The 24550-nt window shown below is 38.3% G+C and overlaps 1 protein-coding gene and 2 pseudogenes across 1 annotated transcript in view; 2 read left to right on the forward strand and 1 right to left on the reverse strand.

The window, feature by feature from the left end:
- Window positions 1–24550, reverse strand: part of ST6GALNAC5 (ST6 N-acetylgalactosaminide alpha-2,6-sialyltransferase 5) — a 188864-nt gene that overhangs the window by 158572 nt on the left and 5742 nt on the right. The window lies entirely within an intron of this gene.
- On the forward strand, window positions 9280–9891 carry LOC101426527 (ubiquitin-conjugating enzyme E2 E2 pseudogene; annotated as a pseudogene).
- LOC111758999 (small nucleolar RNA SNORA44) lies at window positions 14196–14306 on the forward strand (annotated as a pseudogene).

The following is a 24550-nucleotide window of genomic DNA, read 5'->3' on the forward strand; positions in this document are numbered from 1 at the left end:
CTCTGACCAACGGCCCACTTTCCTCTGCGCTATTCGATACTGCACAGCTTGGGAGTTGTTCAGAGGCAGCAGCTCGGATCTCTCCCACCTCCCACCTCCCACAGGGGACATAGACCAGAGAGCCACTCACAGTAGTGAGTGGGGCCCCAGGCACACGCAGGCATGGGGATCCAAGTCCACAGAAACCCAGGGCAGAACAAAAGCCACTGAGGAGTGCTGCATACGAAGGGGCCTGAGATGGTGAAGGGCGGGGAAGTATAGAGAGACTTGCAGAACTGTGCTGGCAGGTGCTACATTTCCTCAATCCAGTGTCTGTGGGCTGGACCATCTAAATGTAAAACAGGCTTTTCTGCAGTGACCAACCTTTCTGGATTGACCCCATCTTGATCCCCAGAGCTGGATACCCTAAGGAGAAGAAACCAGAGGCAGAAAAGACTCGTAAAGGAAAAATAAGGGGGGTAGTGTTTAAACTGAATTGCTGCAAGACAGGTGGTTCCAGAACTAAAAAGTGTAAAGAAATCAACTGATGGGCAAAGGACTTGAATAGACATTTTTCCAATGGGGAAATACAAATGGCTAAAAAGCAGATGAAAAAATGTTTAACATTATTAGTCATTAGGGAAATGTAAATCAAAACCACAATGGGATATCATTTCATACCAACTAGAATGCCTACTATTAAAAAAAAAACACAGAAACTGCAAGTGTTAGAGAGGATATAGAAAAATTGGAGCACTTCATCATTGCTGATGGGAGTGTAAAATGGTACATCTACTATGGAAGACAATTTGGCAGATTTTTCGGGAAGCTAAATATGGAATTACCATATGACCCAGCAAACGTGCTACTAGGCATATACTCAGAAGAACTGAAAGCAGGAATTTGAAGAGGTATTTGCACACTGATGCTCATAGGAGCATTATTCATAATTGTTAAAAGATAGAAACAACCTTAGTATCCATCAAACAATGAATAGATAAAAAAATGTGGTACATACACACACATACACACACACACACACACACACACACAATGAAATATTATTAGCTGTAAAAAGGGAATGAAGTCCCGATGCATGTGACAACATGGTTGAACCTTGAAGACACTATGCTGAGTGAAATAAGCCAAACACGAAAGGACAAATAGTGTATGAGCTCACTGATATGATCTCATTAGAATAAGCAGACTCATAGAGTTAGAATATAGAATATAGGTCAACAGGGGATAGACTGGGGTTAGAGAATGGGGAGTTGATGCTTAATTTTCACAGAATTTCTATTTAGGCTGATTACAAAGGTTTGGAAATGAATGGTGGTGATGGTAGCATTATTGTGACTGTAAATTGACAGCACTGAAATACATAGATAAATGTGGCTAAAAGGGGAAATGAGGTCTTATATGTTACTAGAAGAAAAATTAAAAGATTAAACATAGGACTGTATAGCACAGAGAACCCTTATTGTAGACAATGGAGTATAGTTAGTAGTAAGCACATGTATAAGAATGTTCTCCCATAAATTGTAACAAATGAACAAAACTAATAAAAGGTGTTAATAATAGGGTGGTATATGGGAAAAATATACCTAATGTAAACTCTGGATGATAGTTAATAGTACTATTTTAATAAACTTTCACCAATTATAACAAAGGCAACCACTGTTAAAAAAAATAGTACAATTACAAAAAAGTGCTATAATCAATTTAACAAATGTTCTACAATAATGCAAGGTATTGATGGTGGGGTAGGGTGTGGGAATCCTGTATTTCATGCATGATTGTTCTGTAAACTCACAACTTTTCTAATAAAATTTTAAAATATATATACAGGGGAGAAGTACTATAGCTAATAATGGTATTCCTCTAAAATTCAACACTTTGGCAGGCATTAATTCTCTTTCCCCATCTTGCAGAGTCTTTCAAGAATAATTTTCTGATCAGGAAGTTCAAAAGTTCAGATATTATTTTAACTGCCATTCTCATACTAGTTCATACTTCCACCTTTTGCAATAGTAATAAAATAAGACACCTCCACCCTATTTCCCCCATGGAGGAAATGATTTCTGAGAAGTGTTGCCAACAAAAAACCAGTGTGAGAAACTTAACGAGATTCATTTTATTCTAGAAGCTCTTGGAAAGCCCACTTTGTTTAGCGGGTGTGTCACCTGTCATATTCTCCATCTCAAAAGGGCTTTTAACTCAACTTCCTTACTGTCCAAAAGAAAGGAATTTTGGCAGGCTTTTTTTTTTCTCTTTTACATAAGCTCAGGATTTCTGTTGCTAGATAATAGCTGAAATATCATTTGCCACTGTTCAGTTAAGAAAAAGAGAAAGGAAGTGCTCATTATGGCTTTTCCTCCCCCAAAATGATGAAGCATTTGCTTCCTTTCAAGCAGTTAGGTCATGCTAAATTTCTGCATGCTTAAGAGATTAATGTAGTTCAGCAGTAGCACTACAGAAGGCACCTTTCTCAATGCTAGCAACAGTTAAAAATCACTCTGCTCTAAGAAAAGATTGCAGCAAACACAAGTGACTAATGTATCATTCCCACCCCCAAATCTTCCTACATACATCAAACAAACATAAACATACGCCAACATATTTATTGGTGACACCTTAAAGACCCTTTCAAATTCATACATGGTCCCCAATTTACAAAAGGCTGATATAGAACACTAAGGATTGCGTCTATGAAAATATATTTTCAATTAAAAATAGAGGTTTTGGGGAGCGAATGTAGCTCAAGTGGTTGAGTGCTTGCTTCTCATATATGAGGTCCCAGGTTCATTCCCAGTACCTCCTAAAAACAAACTAAAGAAAAAACAAATTTTCCCTGGAGAATAGATGTAGCTCAGTGGATGAGCGCCTGCTTCCCTAGGTTCAATCCCCAGGACCTCCTAAGTAATAATAATAATATAATAATAATAGAGGTTTGTCTTTACAAGTGGAACAATTATTGTTTTTTCACTATCAAAGCACAGAATTTTTATTTTTTCCTAGACTTCAAGGACACTCCCCACCCCCAAATCACAGTTCCAAAAACACTGCTCTAACAGTTAACAATTTTATTACTTATCAATTGTCTTTGTTGCTAGCGCTTCCACAACAAAGTACCATAAAGTGTGTGACCTAAAAAACAGAAATGTCTTGTCTCGCGGTTCTGGAGGCTAGAAGTCTGAAGCCAAGGGATCTGCAGGGCCATGCTTCCTTCCACATCCATAATGAAGGACCCGTTCCATGCCTGGTGTTTTGCCAGCAATCTGTGGCGCTCTCCACTCAGATCTGGCTGTGTCCAAATTGCCTCTTCATATAAGGACCAAGTCATGAAGGATTAGGGCCCACCCTCATCCAGGCTGACCTCATCATAAGTAACAGCATCTTGAAGACCCTATTTCCAAATAGGATCCCATTCGTGGGACCAGGGGTGGGGACGTGAACATATCTTTTTCAGGGACACAATTCAATCCATAGCATCAATGCATGAGAGTTAAGTGAGGGTGGTTTTTGATCTGGACACAAGCACACAGTGGAGCCACAAAGAGAAGTAAGTTCTGTTGCTCTCCTCTGCACAACACTCTGTGCTTCCTAGCTCTATGTGAATCTGGTCAGGAGGATGTCAGAGCACCTGACCAAAGCGGCAGGGATGACCACAGCCATCATGAACCTGTCACGGGGAAGAATTGCTGGATAGTTCAGCCCCAAGACAGTAAGGATGAAATGGCTAAGCTGGAATGTCTATATTCTTTCCATGCTCAGGAAATGCCCCATAACTCCAATTTCTGCAAATGATTATTCCTCTACTTCATCCTTGGGGAAATTCTCTACTCCTGCATTGGAGATAATCAAGATTTGCTGCCTATCTCTACTGAAAGGAAACAAAGCTTTTATTTATTTTTTTTGTTCCACTTTTAACAAAGTATAATATAGATATGGAAAGGTATATAAATAAAAGGGAACAGGTCAATAGACTTTTACTCATGTATACAGCATGTATATAAAAAATTAGAACATGATCAGCTCCCCAGAAGTCCATCTCTTCCTCCTTCTGCTTCCATTCACAGTCCCCCACCCACAAGAAGACAATAATCTGTCTTCTGACAACAAATATTCATTTTGCCTATTTTCAAACTTCATACAAATGGAATCATACAGTTTGTATGTTTTGTGAATGGCTCTTTTTACTCAGCAATAACAGCTTTGTGAGATTTTTCCATATCATGTGCTTTTTATAACTCACTCTCTCTTGCTGCCACATGGTATTCCATTTTGAACACACCAAAATTTCTTTACCTGTTTGACTACTGATGAGCATTTGGGACTATCATAAATAGTATTGTTATGAGCATCTTTTAATGACTGGTTGCATATCATAGCACCCAATAATACTATGAATTTGAGTCCTTTCCCCTCTTCTTCCCATCATCTAAATCTCTAATATAAACCTCCCTTTATAAAAGAGCAGGTCTCTTATTCGCCTCAATGATATGTGTAGTAGACTTTCACATCTTTTCATCTTTCTCACCTGAAAATCACCCCCTGACCATTTACAGCCCATGTATTCATGGGACCTCACACCCAGAACAGGTGGAGAGCAGGAAGCCTGGGAAGAAGCCAATTAGAGCATCACACTCCATTGTTATATGTTCTTAAAAAGAAACATAATCACAATTATAAGGGAACTTGATAGTCTCAAAGTATCCTTTTCTAGCAATTTTCTGGAGATGGGAAGATAATACCTTATGACCCTGAGAAAAACCATGCAGAAGAATTCATGGGAGGAGTGATGCCTAAGAATATTTCTAGGGCATTCTTTTTCAGTTTTCTGTACCATTGGGCTTGGAAAAAAATCATGTCATATTTGTAGTTAGCAAATCATATCATATTTGTAATTAGCAGTAGACTGTTCTATTTTATATGACCACTTCATAGCACACCTAAGAGAAATTAAAAATCAACTATATAATATGACGAAAATGCAATATCCACATTGATAAAGACCCTTTAGAAACTTCCGAAAAGAATAAATAAGATTTTACTTGCTACACTAGGCAAAAGAGTCAGGAAAGTATTAACCAGTTAGGAAGATCAATGCAGTAGAGTCTCTCCACAAGAGGTAAATCTCCTCATAGCCAGTACAAAACATTTATCAGTCATTAGTTCTGATGTTCCCAAAGTGCTCCATTCTCGTTTCTTGTTTTTTTCTAGCAGTTTCTGAATGTACCATAATTTATCCTCATGTCTCTCAAATACAGTTTCTGATGACTTATAATAAAAGCGCTGAAATGATGCTACAGTAGACTATAAGATCATATGTCACCTCGGCGTGGCCCAAATTCTTCCACATAAAGGCCTAAGCTTTAACCCATATTCACAAGGTGGCACGCTGTCCTGATAAAGAGAAGGACACCCTGCCCTGGCTGGAGACAACCTCAAGTGCTGCCCTCTGTTGGCAGCTGCTAAGACAGAGCAGGGGGATGTTGTGGCCTTGCTGTTGGCTATACATAAATTTACTGATTATTTTAATCAGAAAAGGATGCTGGAATTAATGTTCCATGGAAAGTTACTGCAACTGTTCTATTTCCTCAACCTCCATGTTCTAAACAAAGCAAAACATTTTTTCATTCGCAGCTAGAGAGGACCGTTACAAAATATTTAAGTGAAAACTACATTGACATCTAATGAGGCTAATAATGTGCTGAATATAAACATCATTCTATTTGCCAAACACCACTGTTCTGAGCAAAGATTAATCCAAAAACTGCTCACAATTCATTATCTGAATTAACAGTATATTCAGATAATGTCAACAGACCAGTATTCTTAAATTATGGAAAATATTCATTAGCAATAAATTTATCAAAATATGATTTATTTTTAATCAGTGAGGAAATTACAGTCATATATTTAGGAAAAATTGTTTCTACTTTCATAGTGTAAAAATGAAAGATTTGAAAGGATAATTAGTTATTTTTATCAGTTTGTTCACTTTTGAAATTAGACTTTCCACTTCCTTTTCTTGCTTTCATATTATTCAAGGTTATAATGTCCACCTAAACGCTTTCAGCAAGTATCAGCAAATACTGCCTCCTTTTGGCAGGTTTAATAAGCATTTTGCTTTGTATTCTAATTCTGGGCTAACGGAAAATGTTTCCTTGAGATGGGAAAGCTCTCACAATTCTTGAGGGCAGGAACTACATCTTCTTCATTGTGATATTCCTTATGCCAGCTCAGAGCATGGCTGTAAATTAAAGAGTAATTACATAAGTGATATTTAGAACAAAATCCTGCTCCCGAGGAACTTCACATGCTTAGGGCTACAGCCATGAATCTGGACAAGATGGTGAGAACAGATTATAGCAGGGCAATAGACACATGTTGATTCATTTTGGGGAATTGCCTATAAAGCAGTTAGAGGTTTTTTAACCTTTTAATCTTTTTCCCTTTTTTTGCACAACTGGATAGACAGAGGTACAAAACCTTAAAAAGAGGGAGTTTAATTATGTGTTGGGTTTTTGAAGGTACCATTTGTACTATCTGCTGTATTCTTTGTGTGTTTATTAAAGAATGCCAGATAAAGGCAAGTCAAAATTTTTCCTTCTTTTCTAGATTTCCTGTATCTCAGCTGGAAGTGACCCCTACTTTTAAAAATATGCTGTTGTGTGGTGTTGTTTAAGCGTCTTCTGTTTTCCTACTTTAGACATGCACTGTTTTATTCAGGGATGAGATTAATTTGGGTGGAATATTTTAAATACCTTCAGATATTTCTAGAATTGAAGGGAAAGTTTGAGACACTGCTTTTCCTTGATTCAAAAACATACAGCCTATTCATGAAGACATGTATTCGAAACCACATTTATCTTCACTGTTTACAAGTAATGGTGAATGTCTTCCAGGGAGAATAGAAAATCTTTGTGACTAAAACGAAGCAAGTCTTAAGCATGGTTCTATTTAAGATCTATCTTAAGGTTTTGCTGCTTATTTAAAAATCCAATCTTTTGAAACACCAGCAATAAACAAAGAAGCCCTAAAGAACAGAAACAGCGATGAAAGAGGTATAGTGTTTTCTTTTTCCATAGTAACACTCTCATGGGAGTACTTATATTCAACACTGTCATGTAGTAGTTGTGAAATCAAGCTTCCTGCTAGTGTGAGCTTTGAGAGACCTGAGATATTTTACAACCTTTTAACTACTTACTCAATAGTGCTCAAAAAAGACCTATTCTTAGTCTATATAAACCACCAAACTCTCAGCTGCACAGGCATCTGAAAATCATTGTTCGTGCCACTCCTAGGCACATAAGAACATATGATGCCTGTTATGGCTAGATTGATAGGCATAAAGCTCAGTGGAAGAGAATTGACAGTCCAGGAATAAATCCTTACATTTATGATCAATTTATTTTGACTAGGATGCCAAGATAATTCAATAGGGAAAGAATAATTGTTTTAAAAATGGTGCCAGGGTAATTGGATATCCACATGAAAAGAATGAAGTTAGATCTCTCCCTTAGACCACCTGCAAAATTAATGCAAACTGGATCACGGACATAATGTAAGAGCTAAAATTATAAAACTCTTAGAAAAAATATAGGAATAAGTCTTTGTGATCTTGGATTATTCGATGGCTTTTTAGATATGATATCAAAAGCACAAGTAATAACAAAAAAAGGTAAATTGGAATAATCAAAATTTTAAAAACTTGTGCATCAAAAGACACCATCAAATAAGTGAAAAAGTCCAGAGAATGGGAGAAATATTTGCAAATCATATATATCATAAGAGACTTGACCCAGAATATATAAAGAACTCTTATAACTCAACAATAAAAAAGCAAATAACCCAACTAAAAAATGGGCAAAGGATCAGGGGAACAAGAATGACCTCCCCCCATTCAAGATGGAGGAGTAAGATGCTTCAGTGCTCCATCCCCTGACAGGAGTTTTGAACAACTAGCAGAATTGGCAGAAATATCTTTCTCAAAGAACCAGAAAACAGTTAAATGTCTACAGTAACAGGAAATAAGGGTAATCTAGAAATAAATCTACTCAAAAGTGGGAGGACCCCAGGCACCTTGGTTGACCTTTCCCATAGCTCATCAGCCTGGTGAAGCTGACCCATACTCCCAGTGCAGAGTTCTGGTCCAGGCTCTGGATGGAGCAGAATAACCCCTGTGCACAAACTGGGAGCATGTATGTCTCGTGCAATCTGTCAGTTAGTGGCCTGAGAGACTTGCTGTCTCAGAACTTGCATATAGAAGAATTCTACACAATGCTGTGGGAGAACAGTAGAGTCATACTGCTTGGGACAAGGGATTGCTGGCTGTAGGAGATATAGTGCAGTACCCAACCATGAGAAAATTGTTTCTTAGAGAAGAGGGTACATTCATATCCATGTAAATGGTGGAATTCCTAGGGCCACATGCACATGTCCAAGATAAGACACAAGTGCAGAAAGGACCAGGAAGGCCTGTACACTTCAGACTGGAGATATCCTGTAAACTAATTATATGGATAAGCCCTGAAAGAGAGCATTTGCACAAGTCTATCTACAATGACTGAGAAAGACATATTTCCTTTTTTTTTGGTTAGCTCAGTGCATTCAAGGAAAGCTCTGTCTCAAGGCTATCTGGATACAAGCTTAAGGATCAGATATTTCAGAGTCTAAATTCCAGCAACAACACATTAAAATACCAAAATATGCTGTGTTCACTGAAAGGTCGCAAAACATACAAAGTTTAAAGCATTAGAAATCACCCATGTGGAGGACCACACCTGGAAAATACTAGACAAAGACTTTTTAAAAATGGTCCTAAATATGCTCAAAGAGCTAAAGGAAAACATGGACAAAGAATTAAAGGAAATTAGAAATGTGAGAGAGGAACACAAAGAGAATTTCAATAGAGAGATGGAAATTATGAAAAGGAACTAAACAGAGCAAAGATGACAGTAAGAGAAATTAACAGTTTCCTACAGGCCTTCAACAGCAGATTGGAGCTGGATGAAGAAAAAATCAGTGAATTGGAAGATAAGACAATTGAAAACATTTATTCTGAGGTGCATAAAGAAAAAAGAATGAGGGAACATTAACAGAGTCTGAAGAACCTGTGGGTCATCATGAAGCATACCAAAATATACATTTTAGGCACGGACAGCTGGGCGGCAGTGGCGGCGGCTCCCTGAGGTGGTGGTGGCACTTTCCTGGGGTCAGGGGTGACCACAGTGGCAGCTGTGGGCAGCAGCTTGGCAAGGTGGTATGGGGGCGGTCAGAGGCAGTGGCGGCTCTGAGGGATATAAAATGTCCACTGAGGCACATAGAGTTGATGACAGTCCAAGCACTAGCGGAGGAAGTTCTGATGGAGACCAACGTGGAAGTGTTCAGCAAGAACCAGAAAGAGAGCAAGTTCAGCCCAAGAAAAAGGAGGGAAAACTATCTAGCAAAACATCTGCTAAATTGTCAACTAGTGCTAAAAGAATCCAAAAGGAACTTGCAGAGATTACACTGGACCCTCCTCCCAACTGTAGTGCTGGACCCAAAGGAGACAACATTTATGAATGGAGGTCAACTATTTTGGGACCCCCAGGATCAGTCTATGAAGGAGGAGTGTTCTTTCTTGACATTACTTTTTCACCAGACTATCCATTTAAACCCCTTAAGGTTACCTTCTGAACAAGAATCTATCACTGTAATATTAACAGTCAAGGCATGATTTGTCTGGACATCCTGAAGGACAATTGGAGTCCAGTCCTAACCATTTCTAAAGTTCTCCTCTCCATCTGCTCCATTCTCATAGACTGCAACCCTGCCGACCCTCTGGTGGACAGCATTGCCATACAGTACATGACAAACAGAATGGAGCATGACCGGATGGCCAGACCTAAGCGGTACGCCACATAAGGACCTGCTGCCTGCCGCCCCTGCGGACCTGTGCAAGCACATTCGCCAAGTGCATCAGTAGCCCTGCAAACAATGTTGGATCTGTAATAGTAAGAGCTTCTTTACAAAGCTTTGTATTACTGTGTGATTTTGTTTTATTGCTGTTTATTTTGATTTTGTTCTTTTCATGTGATAGTCAGGAAAACACAGTCAGAATTATATCTCATTTTCACTTAAATGTAGTGGTAGGGTTAATTTTTTTGTACTGAAGTCTTTATCAGTGGGTGCATGCTACTGGGAACACGTTTTTGTACAAAAGCTTATATCAGAATCACTGTGCACTACTGAAACTCTGCTTATCACTAGCTTTCTGTCCCCCACACAGAAGACTGTTGGATTGAACAAAATAATATGTACTTTGATTTACTTAAAGTACTTGTAAATTTCTTAGGGACCTGCCACTTTTGACTGTGGATCAGTTGATGTACACTTGTATTATTAAAGCACTCAATAAATCACTGTAGATGATACAAAAAAAAAAAAAATACACATTTTAAGAAACTCCAAAGGTGAAGAAAGGGGCAGAGAAAATATTCAAAGATTAATGGTTGAAAAACTTACCAAATTTAATGAAAGACATTAATATAAATGCTCAATGAACTCCAAACATGATAAACCTAAATAAACCAACACTGTACATATTAAAATCAAACTGCCAAATGCCAAATCAAAGAGAGCATTCTGAAAGCTTCAAGGGAGAAGCAACATGCCACATACACCTGCCGGATTCTCTGGCTTTATGTATAGCTGTGTTTTTGCATTAATATTTTATACTTAAACTAAATTGTGTACATTGCATTTAAGGCCAGGTTTGCCTTGTATAAACACATCCAAATTGGGATTAAGTATTCAAACTATAATCTCTTTAGTGGGCATCTGTCTATTGGATTTGTATGACATAAAAAAGGTTATTGAAATACTTTAACTTTAATATTTTTTTATCCTCAGTGCAAAAATGACTTTTAAATGAATTTAGAAACTAGCAAAGATGTGGGATAGATACCGAAGAACAGAGCAGCCCTTCATTTTTTTCAGGCTAGTTATAGCATTGCCTCACATCTGTGTAAACTTGGAGTGGTAAGATGCTGTGCTCCTTGGTACAGGATAGCAAAGTCCCATACAGTCTCTCATTCTTCCCCTCTGCCTATTTGTAATGATGCTGTTCCAAGCTGCCACAGCTGTCTTTACCCTTTAAAGATTAAGTGCCAGTTTCTCAGCAGCAACCATGGTGGCAAGAATGGAGTGACATATTTAAAGTGCTGAAAGCAAAAAATTGCCAAGTAATAACTCTATATCCAGCAAAACTGTCTTTTAAATATGAGGGAGTGATTGAGGCATTCCCAGATAAGCAAAAGCTGAGGGACTTTATCAGCAATGGACCAGCTCTACAACAGATGTTAGAGCTCAGCAGCCTAAACAGTGCTGAAGAAATCACAGTCACATGCTCAGCAGCCATCTCCCACCCTCACCACCCTCACCTCCTTTTCTATTGTTTCATTGTGTTTCCATTCCACAGCCTGGTGGAGATGTTAGGTCTAATGAAAAGGCTTGGCCACGCCTTGAGCCCAAAATCCAGGAACCAGCAGCCCCAGGTACTTATCAGAGAGGGAAATCTCAGTGGCAGGGCAAGAAATAAATTTTTTAAAAATGTAATGATAATCAGTGGTTTAGGACTCAATGTATAAATACGTAATTTGTGAGAAGAACTACATAAAGGTGGGTGGTGGAGGGGCTAGGACTATAGCTTGTTGTATACCATTGAAGTTAAATTGGTATCAAAGCAAACTAGATTGTTATATATTTAGGATGTTAGATTTAAGCCCCATGGTAACTTCAAAGAAAATATTGGAAAATATGCAAGTTCATAGAGCCAACAATTAGAGTAAAGGTTGCCAGGGGTAATTAATGTATAATGGGTATAGGGTTTCTGCTTGGAGAGATGGGAGAGTTTTAATAAAGGAAAAGTGTTGAGGGTACTGCAATATTGTGAATGTGATTAATCCCATTGAAAGGTATGCTTGGGAATGGCTGAGATGGGAAAGTTTATGTTGTATATATATGTTCCTACAATTAAAAAAGAAAAGATCTACAAAAGAGACAATGACAATCAAATATAATATATGATTCTGGATAGGATCTTGCAAAGGAGGAGAAAAGGCTCAAAGTAACACTATCATATGAAAAAACTGGAACATAGATTGTACGTTTTTTATGTTAAATTTCTTGAACTTGATAACTGCACTTAAGGTGGTTATATATGATCCGAGTAAATGTAGATGGCAGAATTAAGTGTCTAAGGAGCATAATGTATGCAATACTTCAGTTTTCAGAAAATCGATTGCTCAAGGAAGAGGGAGAGGGAAAGTGGGGATTAGAGAATGATATGGAAAATATGGTAAAATGTTAAAATGGTGGATCTGGATATGTTGTAGTTCTCTTTATGGGGTTTATGTTATTTTTTTTAACTGCCTTGTAAGTTTGAAAGTATTTCAGAATAAAATGTTTTTGAAAAATGATTGATGAATTATTACATTTTTGCATTGCTTCCCCTGTCATACATAGTCGCTATCCTTTTTCTTCTCTCTAGTATATTTATATTTTGCAAAAAAGTCTTTCATACGCAATATCACCCATATTCGTGTTTTACATGAGGTTTTACCACCTTATACAGTCCCATGTTACGGTTTTTAGCTTTCCTTCTAGTAATATACATGACCTTAGATTTTCCTTGGATAAAATGTTTTTTAATTCTTTTTTATGATGTGACCTAACATTAAAGGAAGTGAAATACAAAGAGCTCAAAATGAAGCTGGAGTACAAATCTAGGATGGTGTGGGCACTGAAGACAGCTGCTACCCTAAGGGTAACCGCTAATCCTTTAAACTGAAGTTTTGGATTTCAGTAGTCATGTGGAGGGACAGGAGACATAGCTTTGGGTCTGAGCAAGAAGGGGAGATCCTGGAAGGCCAAATCCTCAGCAAAAAAGTAAACTAGAAAAAAGGAAAATCCACACAAAACAGGGAAAATATAAGAAAATCTGTCTGTTCTGCTCTTGGCTCTGGATGAAGGGTGGGGACTCCCTTGAGAATTCACAAAAAATCATGTAGATTTGTGGTTCACATTCGTACACTATTGTGCAGAAGATCTAGGCTTTTATCTTAAAATGGTAGTTTGTATACGGTAGGGTGCCTAGGAGCATGACAGGAGTAAATGGAAATTTTCTTTAGAAAATTCTCAACACAAGTCACTAAGGATTCCCCCAGACATAGTCTAAATGAACATGAAGTCATGATAAACATAGCCATCTATACAAACACAAACTAAATACATATGGAAACAAAATACCCTGGAATAGAATCCAGCAAACAAACAAACGAAAATATTTATATCTTCAAAGAGTTAAGATACTAGAGTATCAGATACAGAAATAAATCATATGGAATGAAATGAAAACAATATATTAATGACCAGGATGATTTGCGGAGAAATCTAGAAATGATACATAAAATTATTAAAATAAAATATCTGGTGGAAGAGTTAAATATTAGATTAGACACAGCTGAACAAAGAATTAGAAAATTGAAAGAAAGATCAGAAAAAATTATTCAAATAGAGCTTTGTGAAAAAAATACATAAATGATTGTGAAGAGATAGAATAAGGGAATGACAAAGAGATAATGCTTAAGATTATGTATAAAGTAATGACAATTAGCCTGGTGGCAGACAAATCATTAGCAATAATGCAAGGGGGAAAAAGCAGGAGTTAGATCTTCAAAATAATGATAGAGGAAATAGCCAATCACCTTGAATTGTATACCAAACAAATCTCTTCAAGAAAATGGACAAAATAAAATTATTTTCAGGTAATCTAAAATTTTGCTAACCACCCTTAGAACTTCATCAAAAGAACTCCTAAAGAATATATTTCAGGAAGAAGGAAAGTGGAGATCTAGGTTGTAAAAGTAATGGTGAGCAGGGAAATTGGTAATGTGCAGGTAAATCTCTACAAACATTGGCTATCTGAAACAACAACAATAATAATGTTAATATCCAACTTGTTAGGCTTTAAAAAAAGAGAGAACTAAAATACTGGAATAGAAGAGTATACAAGATTAGTGTTTGGGTTGGTAGGTCCTTCATTTATCTGATAGGAGAACAAAGATATTAATTAATCTAAGACTTTAGTAAGTATGCATGTTAAAATTTCAAGAATGACATTAAAAGATAAAAATTAATATTTAATTTCCAAAACGATATAGATTTAAAACAATAGATTAAGGGGTGAATTTCCAACTGCATGTGAGAGCAACCTGGAGAGACTTTGACAGGCCAGGTCAGCAGAGTACCTGCAGCTGCCACTCAACTTTCCTATAATGTCTCAGGACCTGGGCTGGGAGGGACCCGAGGCCAGGTGTTTCCATTTATTCTGCAGGTTACCCCTGAGTTTCCAAACAGTGTTAACATGTCTGAAGATGCCAGCTTGTTGCTGGAGCAGAGGTATCCTCCTTTTTTAGGTCTGTGATACCTAGAAAGCCATCCTCATCTGATTATGGACCTAGAGTTGGGAGAAGCACTCAGAAGAGGCAGGCTAAAAGGCACCTGGCTGGTTATTAGGTGGAAATTGTGAACTTTGCAAGGAGAGTCCTTTGCTTTTTGTTGAGTGCTTCTATCCCTTGTGTCTGACATGTTGATGACCAATAAAATATTTACTTTATGGGAAAAAAAAAAGGGGTGAAAACATCCTCAAACAAAAATCCAGAAGAAAGGGATAAGGGAGAAGAATAAATAAAAATACTGAAAAAAAGGCAAATAATCCGAAGTGTAAATTCTAGGAAAATTATCCCAAGTATCAGTAACAAAGGGCAGAAATCACTATAAATGTAAATTAATTAAACTCAATTTTGGAATCATTGAAGGAAAATGACTGTAATTTTGGATTTAAAATAAGTTACAGTTATACGCTATTCCTATAGGACATACACAGTAGTACCCTTAATATGGGACAAGAGGATCCCAGATCTGGGCAGTATGCTCCAGCCTTGCTACTCAAAATACAGTTCCTGGGCCAGTAGCAGCAGCATCACCTGGGTGCCTGTGAGAAATGCAGACTCTCGGGTGCCAACTCAGACCTAAAGTTTCAGAATCTGCATTTAAATAGTATTCCATGGTGATTCATAAGTGGATTTAATGGCTGAGAAGCATTGTTTTAGAAGCTGCAGCGTGGCACAAACGCACACAAATTTCATGAAGACTACATGGGCAGGTACCCTCCTGCCATTCTGTCACAGCACAATCCAAAATCCTAAACACTCACTTCTTGTTTAAAAGCATTCAGGCCCCAGAAAAAAATGCTTACTCTGCATTTCTTGTCCTGAATCCCAGTCACAAAGGCCACTGTGCTTGAATGCCATGAAGATTTGTGGGTTGTACTTCTGCTGAAGATGGAGACTGTCACTTCAGAGTGTGTGTGAGGGGAGGAGGAGGGAAGTAAGATGACCAGAATTTAAGGTTATGAGAAAATAAAATACACCAAAAGGAAATTCAGAAAGAAAAAAAAAGAAAGAGAAGGGAACGGAGGTGGCTCAGTGATTAGGCACCTCCCTCCCACATTGGAGGCCCCAGGTTCAGTTCTCACAGCCTCCTAAAAAGAAGAGGAGCAGACAAAGAGCACACAATGAGCAGACAGCGAGTACAAGCCACAAGGCGGGAGGGGGAGAAACAAATAAATCTTAAAAAAAGAAATGGAAAACTTTAAAAGTGGCAATCTGTTTACATGTTTAAAAATTGGAAATAATGAAAGCATTACATCCATCAAGCACATAAAACTCACAAACTGGACTTGATAATTTTTTAACTTAATGAAGAATTAATTAGTGACCAAAACAATAAAAATAAGCAAGAAAACTGTTCTCATCAAATCTACAACTAGAATAGGTTGGATGAAACCTTTGAAATATGAAAATTGCTGATTAAAGCAATTAGAATGTATGGGGGCCTCCATTTGTACTCCTGCATCACGCTCTGCAAATATTATGGGCAGGCCTGGACAAACATAAAATATAACTATTCAGAAAGACTGAAAAGTATAGGATGGAAAAAGATATAAAAGGCAAACATTAATCAAAGAAAAACTTAAGGACTATTTTAATATCAGCAACATAAAAACAAAACAGATTATTCACATGCACTTTTTCCTTTTTGTACATATACTATGCTGACATTTCTGTTTAAAAAAAATAAAGAATGCAAAACAAAAACATTAGCTGAAATAAAGGGGTAGGATAATGAGAACATTTCCCCCCTCCTATTTTCCAGTATTTTACCTTTTTTTAAAAACATTATTTTTAGGTACAGGAATACAATTAATTCAGTTAGTGCTTTCATTCTTTCTCTTTTTTTCTCTTTTATTTTCTGTGTGGAGGTGAGAGCAGTTGAAGGTAGGGCCACCTGTGTAGGTGTGAAGGTGATAAACATGGAGACCCAGGTGATGCCAGAAGAAGGGTAAGGGAGGGAAAGCGGAGGGAAGCCCTTCAATAAATAGAAGGAAAGGATTCAATGATGCTTTCAATATTGAAGATGAAGGAGAGAGCTCGGGTAGCAAAATAAAGGACTGACTTGATGAAGAGCTGGTTGGCAAAGATCTCTCGTGTTCTCAGACTCATCCCTCTACTTGGAAGGAACCAACCAAGATATATTCCCTGAAGTTAGCTGTCATGGGAGAAGCAGACCCCGTGCCTCTGACAGTTATTCTACCCATGACTGGAAGAATAATGAGGGGAGTTCTGAAATTATGCCAAAAGCAAGAAGTAATGGCTAACATACAAATTTGAAAAGTGTAAGAAATAGAAAGTAACACAGACTCCTCATCGGGTACAAAAAGATAAAGTTGTGAAGAAAAGAATTGCCATAAAATTCAATAACTTGGGGTTACAGTAAGAGAAAAGGAATTAAAGTGTTTTCTAAAACCTGAAGATGAATAAAATACATAGGGAAGCAGATATGGCTCAAGTGATTGAGCTCCCAGCTACCACGCGTGAGGTCCTGGGTTCGGTTCCTCGTGCTTCCTAAAGAAGACAAGGAAGACAGCGAGCTGCCATGACAGGCTGGAGTGGCAAGCTGATGCAAAAAGATGACTCAACAAGAGACACTAGGAGGAAAACATAATGAGAGACACAACAAAGCAGGGAGCAGAGGTGGGAAGAAGACGAGCACACAATGAACAGACACAGTGAGTGCAAACAATGGGGGGGGGGAATAAATAAAATAAGTCTTTTTAAAAAAGATACACAGAGAAAGGTTGCTAGTTATAAAAAGGTAATGATCATTGTGCTGTGAAATTTTATTTTAGGAAAAACAGTGATGTGGAAATAAACCTGTAATGTACGTGGACAGGGAATTAGATCTGGTCCTGCCAGATAACAGAGCAGTCACCCAGGGAGAAAGGAAAATGCGAGGTTGCACCTGCGAGAAGGGCCCACCCTGACCAGGAAGATGGCAGTCAGCTCTGACAGAGTCCATGCTCGCTACTGCTGGGTTAGAGGGAATTTAGAGGCAAGCGACCAGAAAGATTAAGGGACTATTGGGAATGATTACTAAAACTTAACGACCGCTGGCACTCCTTCCGGAGCTGAGCAAACAGGCAGGGCATGAAAGGTGGGAATGGAGGCATTGCCACAGTTAAAAGTGCTGGAGGGTTGTAAACAACAGGGGAAGAGAGAAGTTTTTAAGCTCGTTTTGGAGAGGTATGTGTACATCCTCAGGATCAGTAAGTGAAGAGTTTAGCACAAACATGAAGACACATTTCCCAGTAACTGTATTTGGAACCTATCTTGGTTTTAAGCTATTAAAGCAAGGTAAGTCTTTAGAACTACAATCCAACAATAACGCTCCCATCCTCCTTTAGTCCACTGATCACACTCTATTGATAATATGATATACACACAAACATGCACCCTAGCAACCCAACATAGGGCCTTACAGTATGGATAAAAAGTGGAAGGAAATACTTAAAATGCCACATATATACATTTCCGATACGTATAAAAATCTGTAAGAAACTAAATTACAAAGGTAATAGTACTTATAAGTTGGTGGTCGATTTATGAATATCTGTCATTTTTTTTTCTTTTCACCTTTTCTGATTTTGAAGACAAGGCGTATACATGCATTTACAACTGGGTAGAAGGTAGCTTTGTTTGCCGAACTAGCCCTCTGGTTCTCTTCTTCTTTATTTCTTTTTTCAGTGTGCTTTAGTGGGGACAAGACAGAAGCAGCTTTTCCCAGACGGAAGGCATTCCAGGCTCTCAAATGTGGTCTAGCAACATAGTTTGCATGAAATGCTGTTGAGTTTTGGTGTTAATGTGCTGGCAGAATACCCTGGAAGCTATAGAGTAGAAGATCTGGTCTCTTTCCGTGCTTCAAACATTCTGAGCGATGACATAACATCAAGATGTTTGGCCGGCTCTTTACAAATGGCCCTTTGCTTTACAGAAGCACTCAGTATTGAGAGTCATACTCCCTGGAGGACCCAAGTTCATTCATCCCAGAGGGGTAACCTGTTGCTCCTTTGAGGCAAAGGTTGATCTGCTTCTCCTCCCCAACTGTTGTGGGAAGTAATCAGAAGAATTAATTTTTGACTTATGACAAATCACATTCAAATGTACTAAGATCAAATAACTGTGACTCCTTCACAGATACTGCAAGAGCCTTGACAAGACAATGTACTTGCCTTTCTGGAATCCAATCAGCCTTTCATGTCCAGATAGCCAAAAATAGAGCCCCTCCGATAATGGTGAAGAAACAATTGGTGCAGTTTCTCACTCTGGTCCTTTTTCTTGGTCCTGGTCTCATGATGACATCTTCACCCTCCACTCTCGCAGGCTCATTCAGTCGAGGCATCATATCTCCATTACATCTCTCTCTGACTTTTATTTCTGAGCTTTGGGATTAAAGACTCATTACATTTCAAGCTGAGCCAACAGCCACACATGGTCATTCGTGAGAGTAATGGGAATAAGTCCTCCAGGTGTTAGTGACAGCTGAGAACCAAGGCAAAACTTCCCTGGGTCTGGCGGGGCATTAGTTGTGTGGAACATGCACAGATTTCTACAGTCCTCTTACCCTTTTTCATGTTCTGGTACACAAAGAGGATGTTATCACTTTCAGCACACCGTTCTGATTGCTAAAAACTTAAAACAAGCAGAATAAAAATGAAATGAACTGGCTTTATGCTTTGCAGTACCAAGTGGAAGCAGACACCATTTTGGGTAATTCGAGACATCCTGGAAATCCCCAGGAGCAGCCTGGCAGATGTGACATTGCCAAGGAGCTCCAAATATAGGTCCCATAAAACTGGAGTTCATTTAGATATTTGTATTTCTTCTTCCAATCAAATTATTTTGAATGAATTAAGAACCAGATTCCCTCTTGACAAATTTTACATTACTTTATGACCAATTTCCTTCTGAGGCAAGTGAAATGGAAACTTTACTTTCCTTAGAAGTTGTTAACAAACTTAAGTGATTTAAAAGAACGATAATTGCTCTCTCTATAGCTACATGGGAAATGAAAGGAGAGGAAACCATTCTCCACTGCGTCCTTACAGCAGATCATACCTGGTAAGATTTATTATGCAACAATGTCTCCCTTGATAAGGTTATTCTAGAATAAAGTCTTCCTGATAGAACTTTTACATAATGAAGTTTCTGCCAGCGCGTTATTCCACACCCCACCGGCTCAGCTGCAGGTGGAGGGTTTAATTCCTGTTGCTAGGGTGCAGAGTGGAGTCTCCACAAACAGCTTGTTTCAGTCTTAACCATAACACTGTTGTTTTGTTCAAGTCAGTATGTGGTATTAAGATGCACAGTGAGGTTCGAAATCAGACAACGTTGAAGCACCATCTGGGATCATCCTCAAAGTCTCTTCACCATCTATTGGGAAGCAGTCTTGAAGCACAAACCTTCTGCTGTTCCAGAAGCTGCATTCAAACTGTCTTCATGACGTAGTGAGACAGGGAATAGTAGACCCACGGGCAGGTCAAAGCTTCAAAAATCTCTTCATTCCCAGGTCACCAGCAGCCCTCACCCTGATCACAGCAACACTCTGCTAACTGGCCCCTCTTCCCATAGCCCAGGACTGCTCCAATCTGTGCCAGACTGTATCCAAAGTGACCAATATGAAACACACATTTGAAGTAGTCATCCCTCTAATTTACCCCTCCCTCAAAGACTTCCCCAAAGTTTTCAGGATAAATCCAATTTCCAAAGTATATAAATACTTCTGTCCAAATCTACATTGTAATTTTATGTCTTTACCTTTTCCTCTCTTGATAGATGTAAGGTCCGTGGAGTCAGGGATCATACCTAATCCATCTCTACCTCCTGGGTTCCTTACACAATTTATGGTGTATGATAGGCTCACAATAAAGCTTGACAGAGGAGGGAATCAGGGAATATAGTCTAACCCCTTCATGTACAGACTAGAAGTTATATGACTTGACAAAGAGCTCACAACAAGTAAAAAGTTTGAGCATGTTCCCCTGCTTCCCATGATAACAAACTGTCCTCAAACAATGGCATTCCTATATCTCGACACGTGGTCTACCATTCTGGAAAGATCAGCAAATATAGTGCTGTATTCAAAAAGGAACCAGAAAATGAAGCCTTTCTGCCCCTACTTATCAGTTCTTTCCATTCCTATAATCAATAAGTCAATTAGCCAGACTGCTGCAAATCTCTTCACATTACCTATAATGAAAACAGGACTCTGCCCACCAAAATTCCCTTATTCAACAAAGATTTATCAAGCATCAAAATGTATGAAATACTGTTTCAGGTTCTAGAGATACTAAGATGGGTAAGTTATATTCCTGGCCTCCAGAAAGTATAGTCTAGCCAGGAAGACAAGCTTGTGGATAAATAATTGTACTATTGTGTGTACATGTACGATATAGAGGATATGGTTATTTTAGCACTTACCAATGTTCAGTAATCACAATATTTATACCTTCACTGTGATTTCCCTTTGGCAGAGAATGGTCCTTCATTTCATTTCTTCTCCTGTGACTAACAATTGGTAAGAACTCAGTCAATATGTGGTTAACTGATTGATGTATGTGTGCTATAAGAGAAGGTCTGATCTACTCTGCACAGCTGTCATATCTGGGAAGACTTTAAAGTGAAGCTACTTGAGCTGGATCTTAATGATGGTTCTAAGTCTGGTGGATCAAAGGAGAAAGGGTAGTCTTTGCTTTAGGAAAGGCAGGTAAGTATGAAGTGACAAGCTGTGTTCCCAGGATGTGTGGAACCTGGGAGCTGTGGGAAGGCGAGGCTGGAAAAGTAGGACAGAAAGACCCTGTAGGGTTGTGTGAGCTTTCCTAAGGAGCATGAACTTGATCCTCTGGGCAAAGGAAAGCCATTGGAGGCATACAAGGAATGTGAGAAGATATGTAATTTAGAAATATGATAATGCTTGCAGTTCAGTCAGTGGAAATGTCCCACCAGCGCAATTAATTTCCAGAATACGCTTTCTTATTTAAAAAATGATTTAACACCACACACATTGCAGTCTGCTAGCATATACTCAAACTACGAGGTTGCCAGAAATATTGTGGACACCTTGGCCTTTAAGGGAGAATATAATAAAAAGGCTTTTTTTCACAATGAACTTCAAGAACTGTGAAAATTAATTTTCTTCACCAAAGTAAAAATGACTCTCTATTTCTTTAAAGTGTTTCTATCCCAGGATAAGTATTACATCTAAGAATTTGGGGGGAATCAACAGTACTTGCTGAATGGCAATTCTTCAAACCCTTGGGTAATGGAGGTCTTGATGATAAGCTTTCTTCTCCACTATAGAGAAGGAAATTCAGCTAAATGAGCTTTCTGGTCATGGCATTTTCTGCAAATAATTAAGCATGATACTCCTTTTGCCTTGGTTTACTTTTTAAAGGCAAAATGTACTCTGATTTTCAAATTGCCCAAATTACAATTGTTACCATGCATTTTATGCAGTCTTTAGAGCCCTCATTGCTAAGTCAGTTGTTGGTGGAAGGCTCTTTTTAGCTATCCAGAGGCATATTCTCATATTCATTTCAGAATAATAAGATGTTTAAATATTTATTTCTTTCCAATAACTGGGTAGGCCTAGACTTTTTATTTTAATAAATTCTGTCCAAATAATGTTGAGTCACTGCTTAGAAGATATTGGCACTGAATTTCCCCTTGGTAATGATTTCACTTCAGAGACCCACAGTTTAGCCTGGTTTCTGCCACTAACCCATGGCCTTGGGCAAATCACACAACCACTCGTGAATCCCTTTTGATGATTTTTAAGTTTCCCTTCTAGCTCTAAAATTCTCTGAGTATGTTTAAGGGCCCTGATTAATACAAGGACACAGAATTGAATTAGTTACAGAGCTACAAATTGTCACAGGAGAAGAAATTGATAGTCATACCTTGTTTTATTGCACTTTGCTTTGTGCTTCTCAGATATTGTGTGTTTTACAGATTGAAGGTTTATGGCAACCCTGTGTTGAGCAAGTCTTTCCATGCATTCTTTCCAACAGCATGTGCTCACTTTGTGTGTCTGTGTCACATTTTGGTAATTCTTGCAATATTTCTAACTTTTTCATCATTATTAGATCTCTAATGGTCATCTGTGATCTTTTCTGTTACTATCATAATGGTTTTGGGGTACCATGACCCACACCCATATAAGACAGTATAATTAATTGGTGAACGTTGTGTACGTTCTGACTGCTCCACCAACTGACCCTTTCCTATCTTTCCCCCTTCCTCAGGCTTCCCTATTCCCTGTGGCACAATACTGAAATTAGGCCAATTAATAAATCTACAATGGCCTCTAAATGTTCAAGTGAAAGCAAGAGTCACATATCTCTCACTTTAAATCGAAAGCTAGAGATGATTAAGCATAGGAAAGAAGGCATGTCGAGAGCTGAGAAAGGCATTGACCAAGTTATGAATGCAAAGGAAAAGTTTCTGAAGCAAATTAAAAGTGTTGCTCCAATGAAAACAGGAATGATAAGAAAACAAAACAGTCTTATTGCTGATATGGAGAAAGTCTTAGTGGTCTTGATAGAAGATCAAACCAGCCACAACATTCCTTTAAGCCAAAGTCTAAATCCAGAGTGAGGCCCTAACTCTCCTTCAATTCTTTGATGTCTCAGAGAGGCAAGGAAGCTACAGAAGAAAAGTTTGAAGCTAGGAGAGGTTGTTTCATGAGGTTGAAGGAAAGAAGCCATCTTCAAAACATAGACGTGCAAGATGAAGCAGCAAGTGCTGATGTAGAAGCTATAGCAGGTAATGCATAAGATCTAACCAAGATCACTGATGAAGATGGCTACACTAAATAAAAGATTTTCACTGTCGATGAAACAGCCCTCTATTGGAAATAGATGCCATCTAGGACTTTCATAACTGGAGAGGGATTACTAAATAACAGAATGTTAGTTTGAAAGCTTTATAATGCCTAAGGTAATATTAGTATTTATATCACAGGAGGAGAAAGAACACAGGAATTACCTGCTTTTTTAATGTCAGTGCCCTGATCAATTGTTTCCTGGTTTCATATTATTATTTAGCAGTTGTGTTATTTAACTTTTCTTGCTTGTCTTTTTTTTTTCCAGTAAGTTTTTTTGAGGGTAGGTACTGTGTTCTCTCTCCAGAATACCTAATTTTACAACTATTAGGCATTCAATGAGTATTTATAAAGAGCTATGATTAGTTCATGAACCCAGAAATGAATTAACTACAGAACCATAAATTGTGTTAATTACTAAAAATATTCAGTCTTTCTCAAACTTTAATATACATAAGAACCATAAGGGAAACTTGTTAAAACTGCAAGTTCCTAAATCCCATTCACTCTTCCTTCTCTTTACCTTTTTTTTCTTTTTTTGAAAAGCAAATTTATGACAGATGAATCTGAGTCAAAACATTCCAGGCTTTGGGACTCCATTAATGTTTCTTTTAGAGAAAGAACCCAACATAAAGGTGAGGTTAGCTCTGTATCATTCCTTCCCCACTTTCCATCTTTCCTTCAGTAAATATGTATTGGTGTATCCATTAATGCCAAGTACTGTTCTAAGCCTTAGAGTTAAACTAGTCCACAAAATGGACGAATACTCAGCAGTCCCAGAGCTTAGATTTGGTGGGGGGTGGGAGGGAAGACACTAAACAGGTAAACTTATAAGAGTATTTCAGATATTGCTAAGTGTTATAAGGAAAATAACCCAGGTGATACGATAGAGAAGGACTGTTGAAGAGGGGCTCTTTAGAGTGTGGTCCACAGAAGATGATGTGTGATCTGAGGACTGAAAGACCAGAGGGACCCAACCATGCAAAGATCTTGGGGAAGAACTTTCCAGGGAGCGGGAATGGAAAGTGAAAATGTCCTGAGAGAGAGTGAGTGTTCAAGGATCAGCAAGAAGGTCAGCACGCCTGGACCTTGAGAGGGGGCCAGGTCAAACTCACCCACCACATGTGGTCTAGGCTTTGGCATGGAGCTAGCTTGGGACTACCCCTATGAGAAGCTGGAGAAATACTCACGGTTCTCATAGAATCAAGGAAGGCTGACCATTATAACAAATGCTATACAATCA

Source organism: Dasypus novemcinctus, chromosome 9 (assembly GCF_030445035.2).
Source record: "Dasypus novemcinctus isolate mDasNov1 chromosome 9, mDasNov1.1.hap2, whole genome shotgun sequence".
Classification (NCBI taxonomy): Eukaryota; Metazoa; Chordata; class Mammalia; order Cingulata; family Dasypodidae; genus Dasypus; species Dasypus novemcinctus.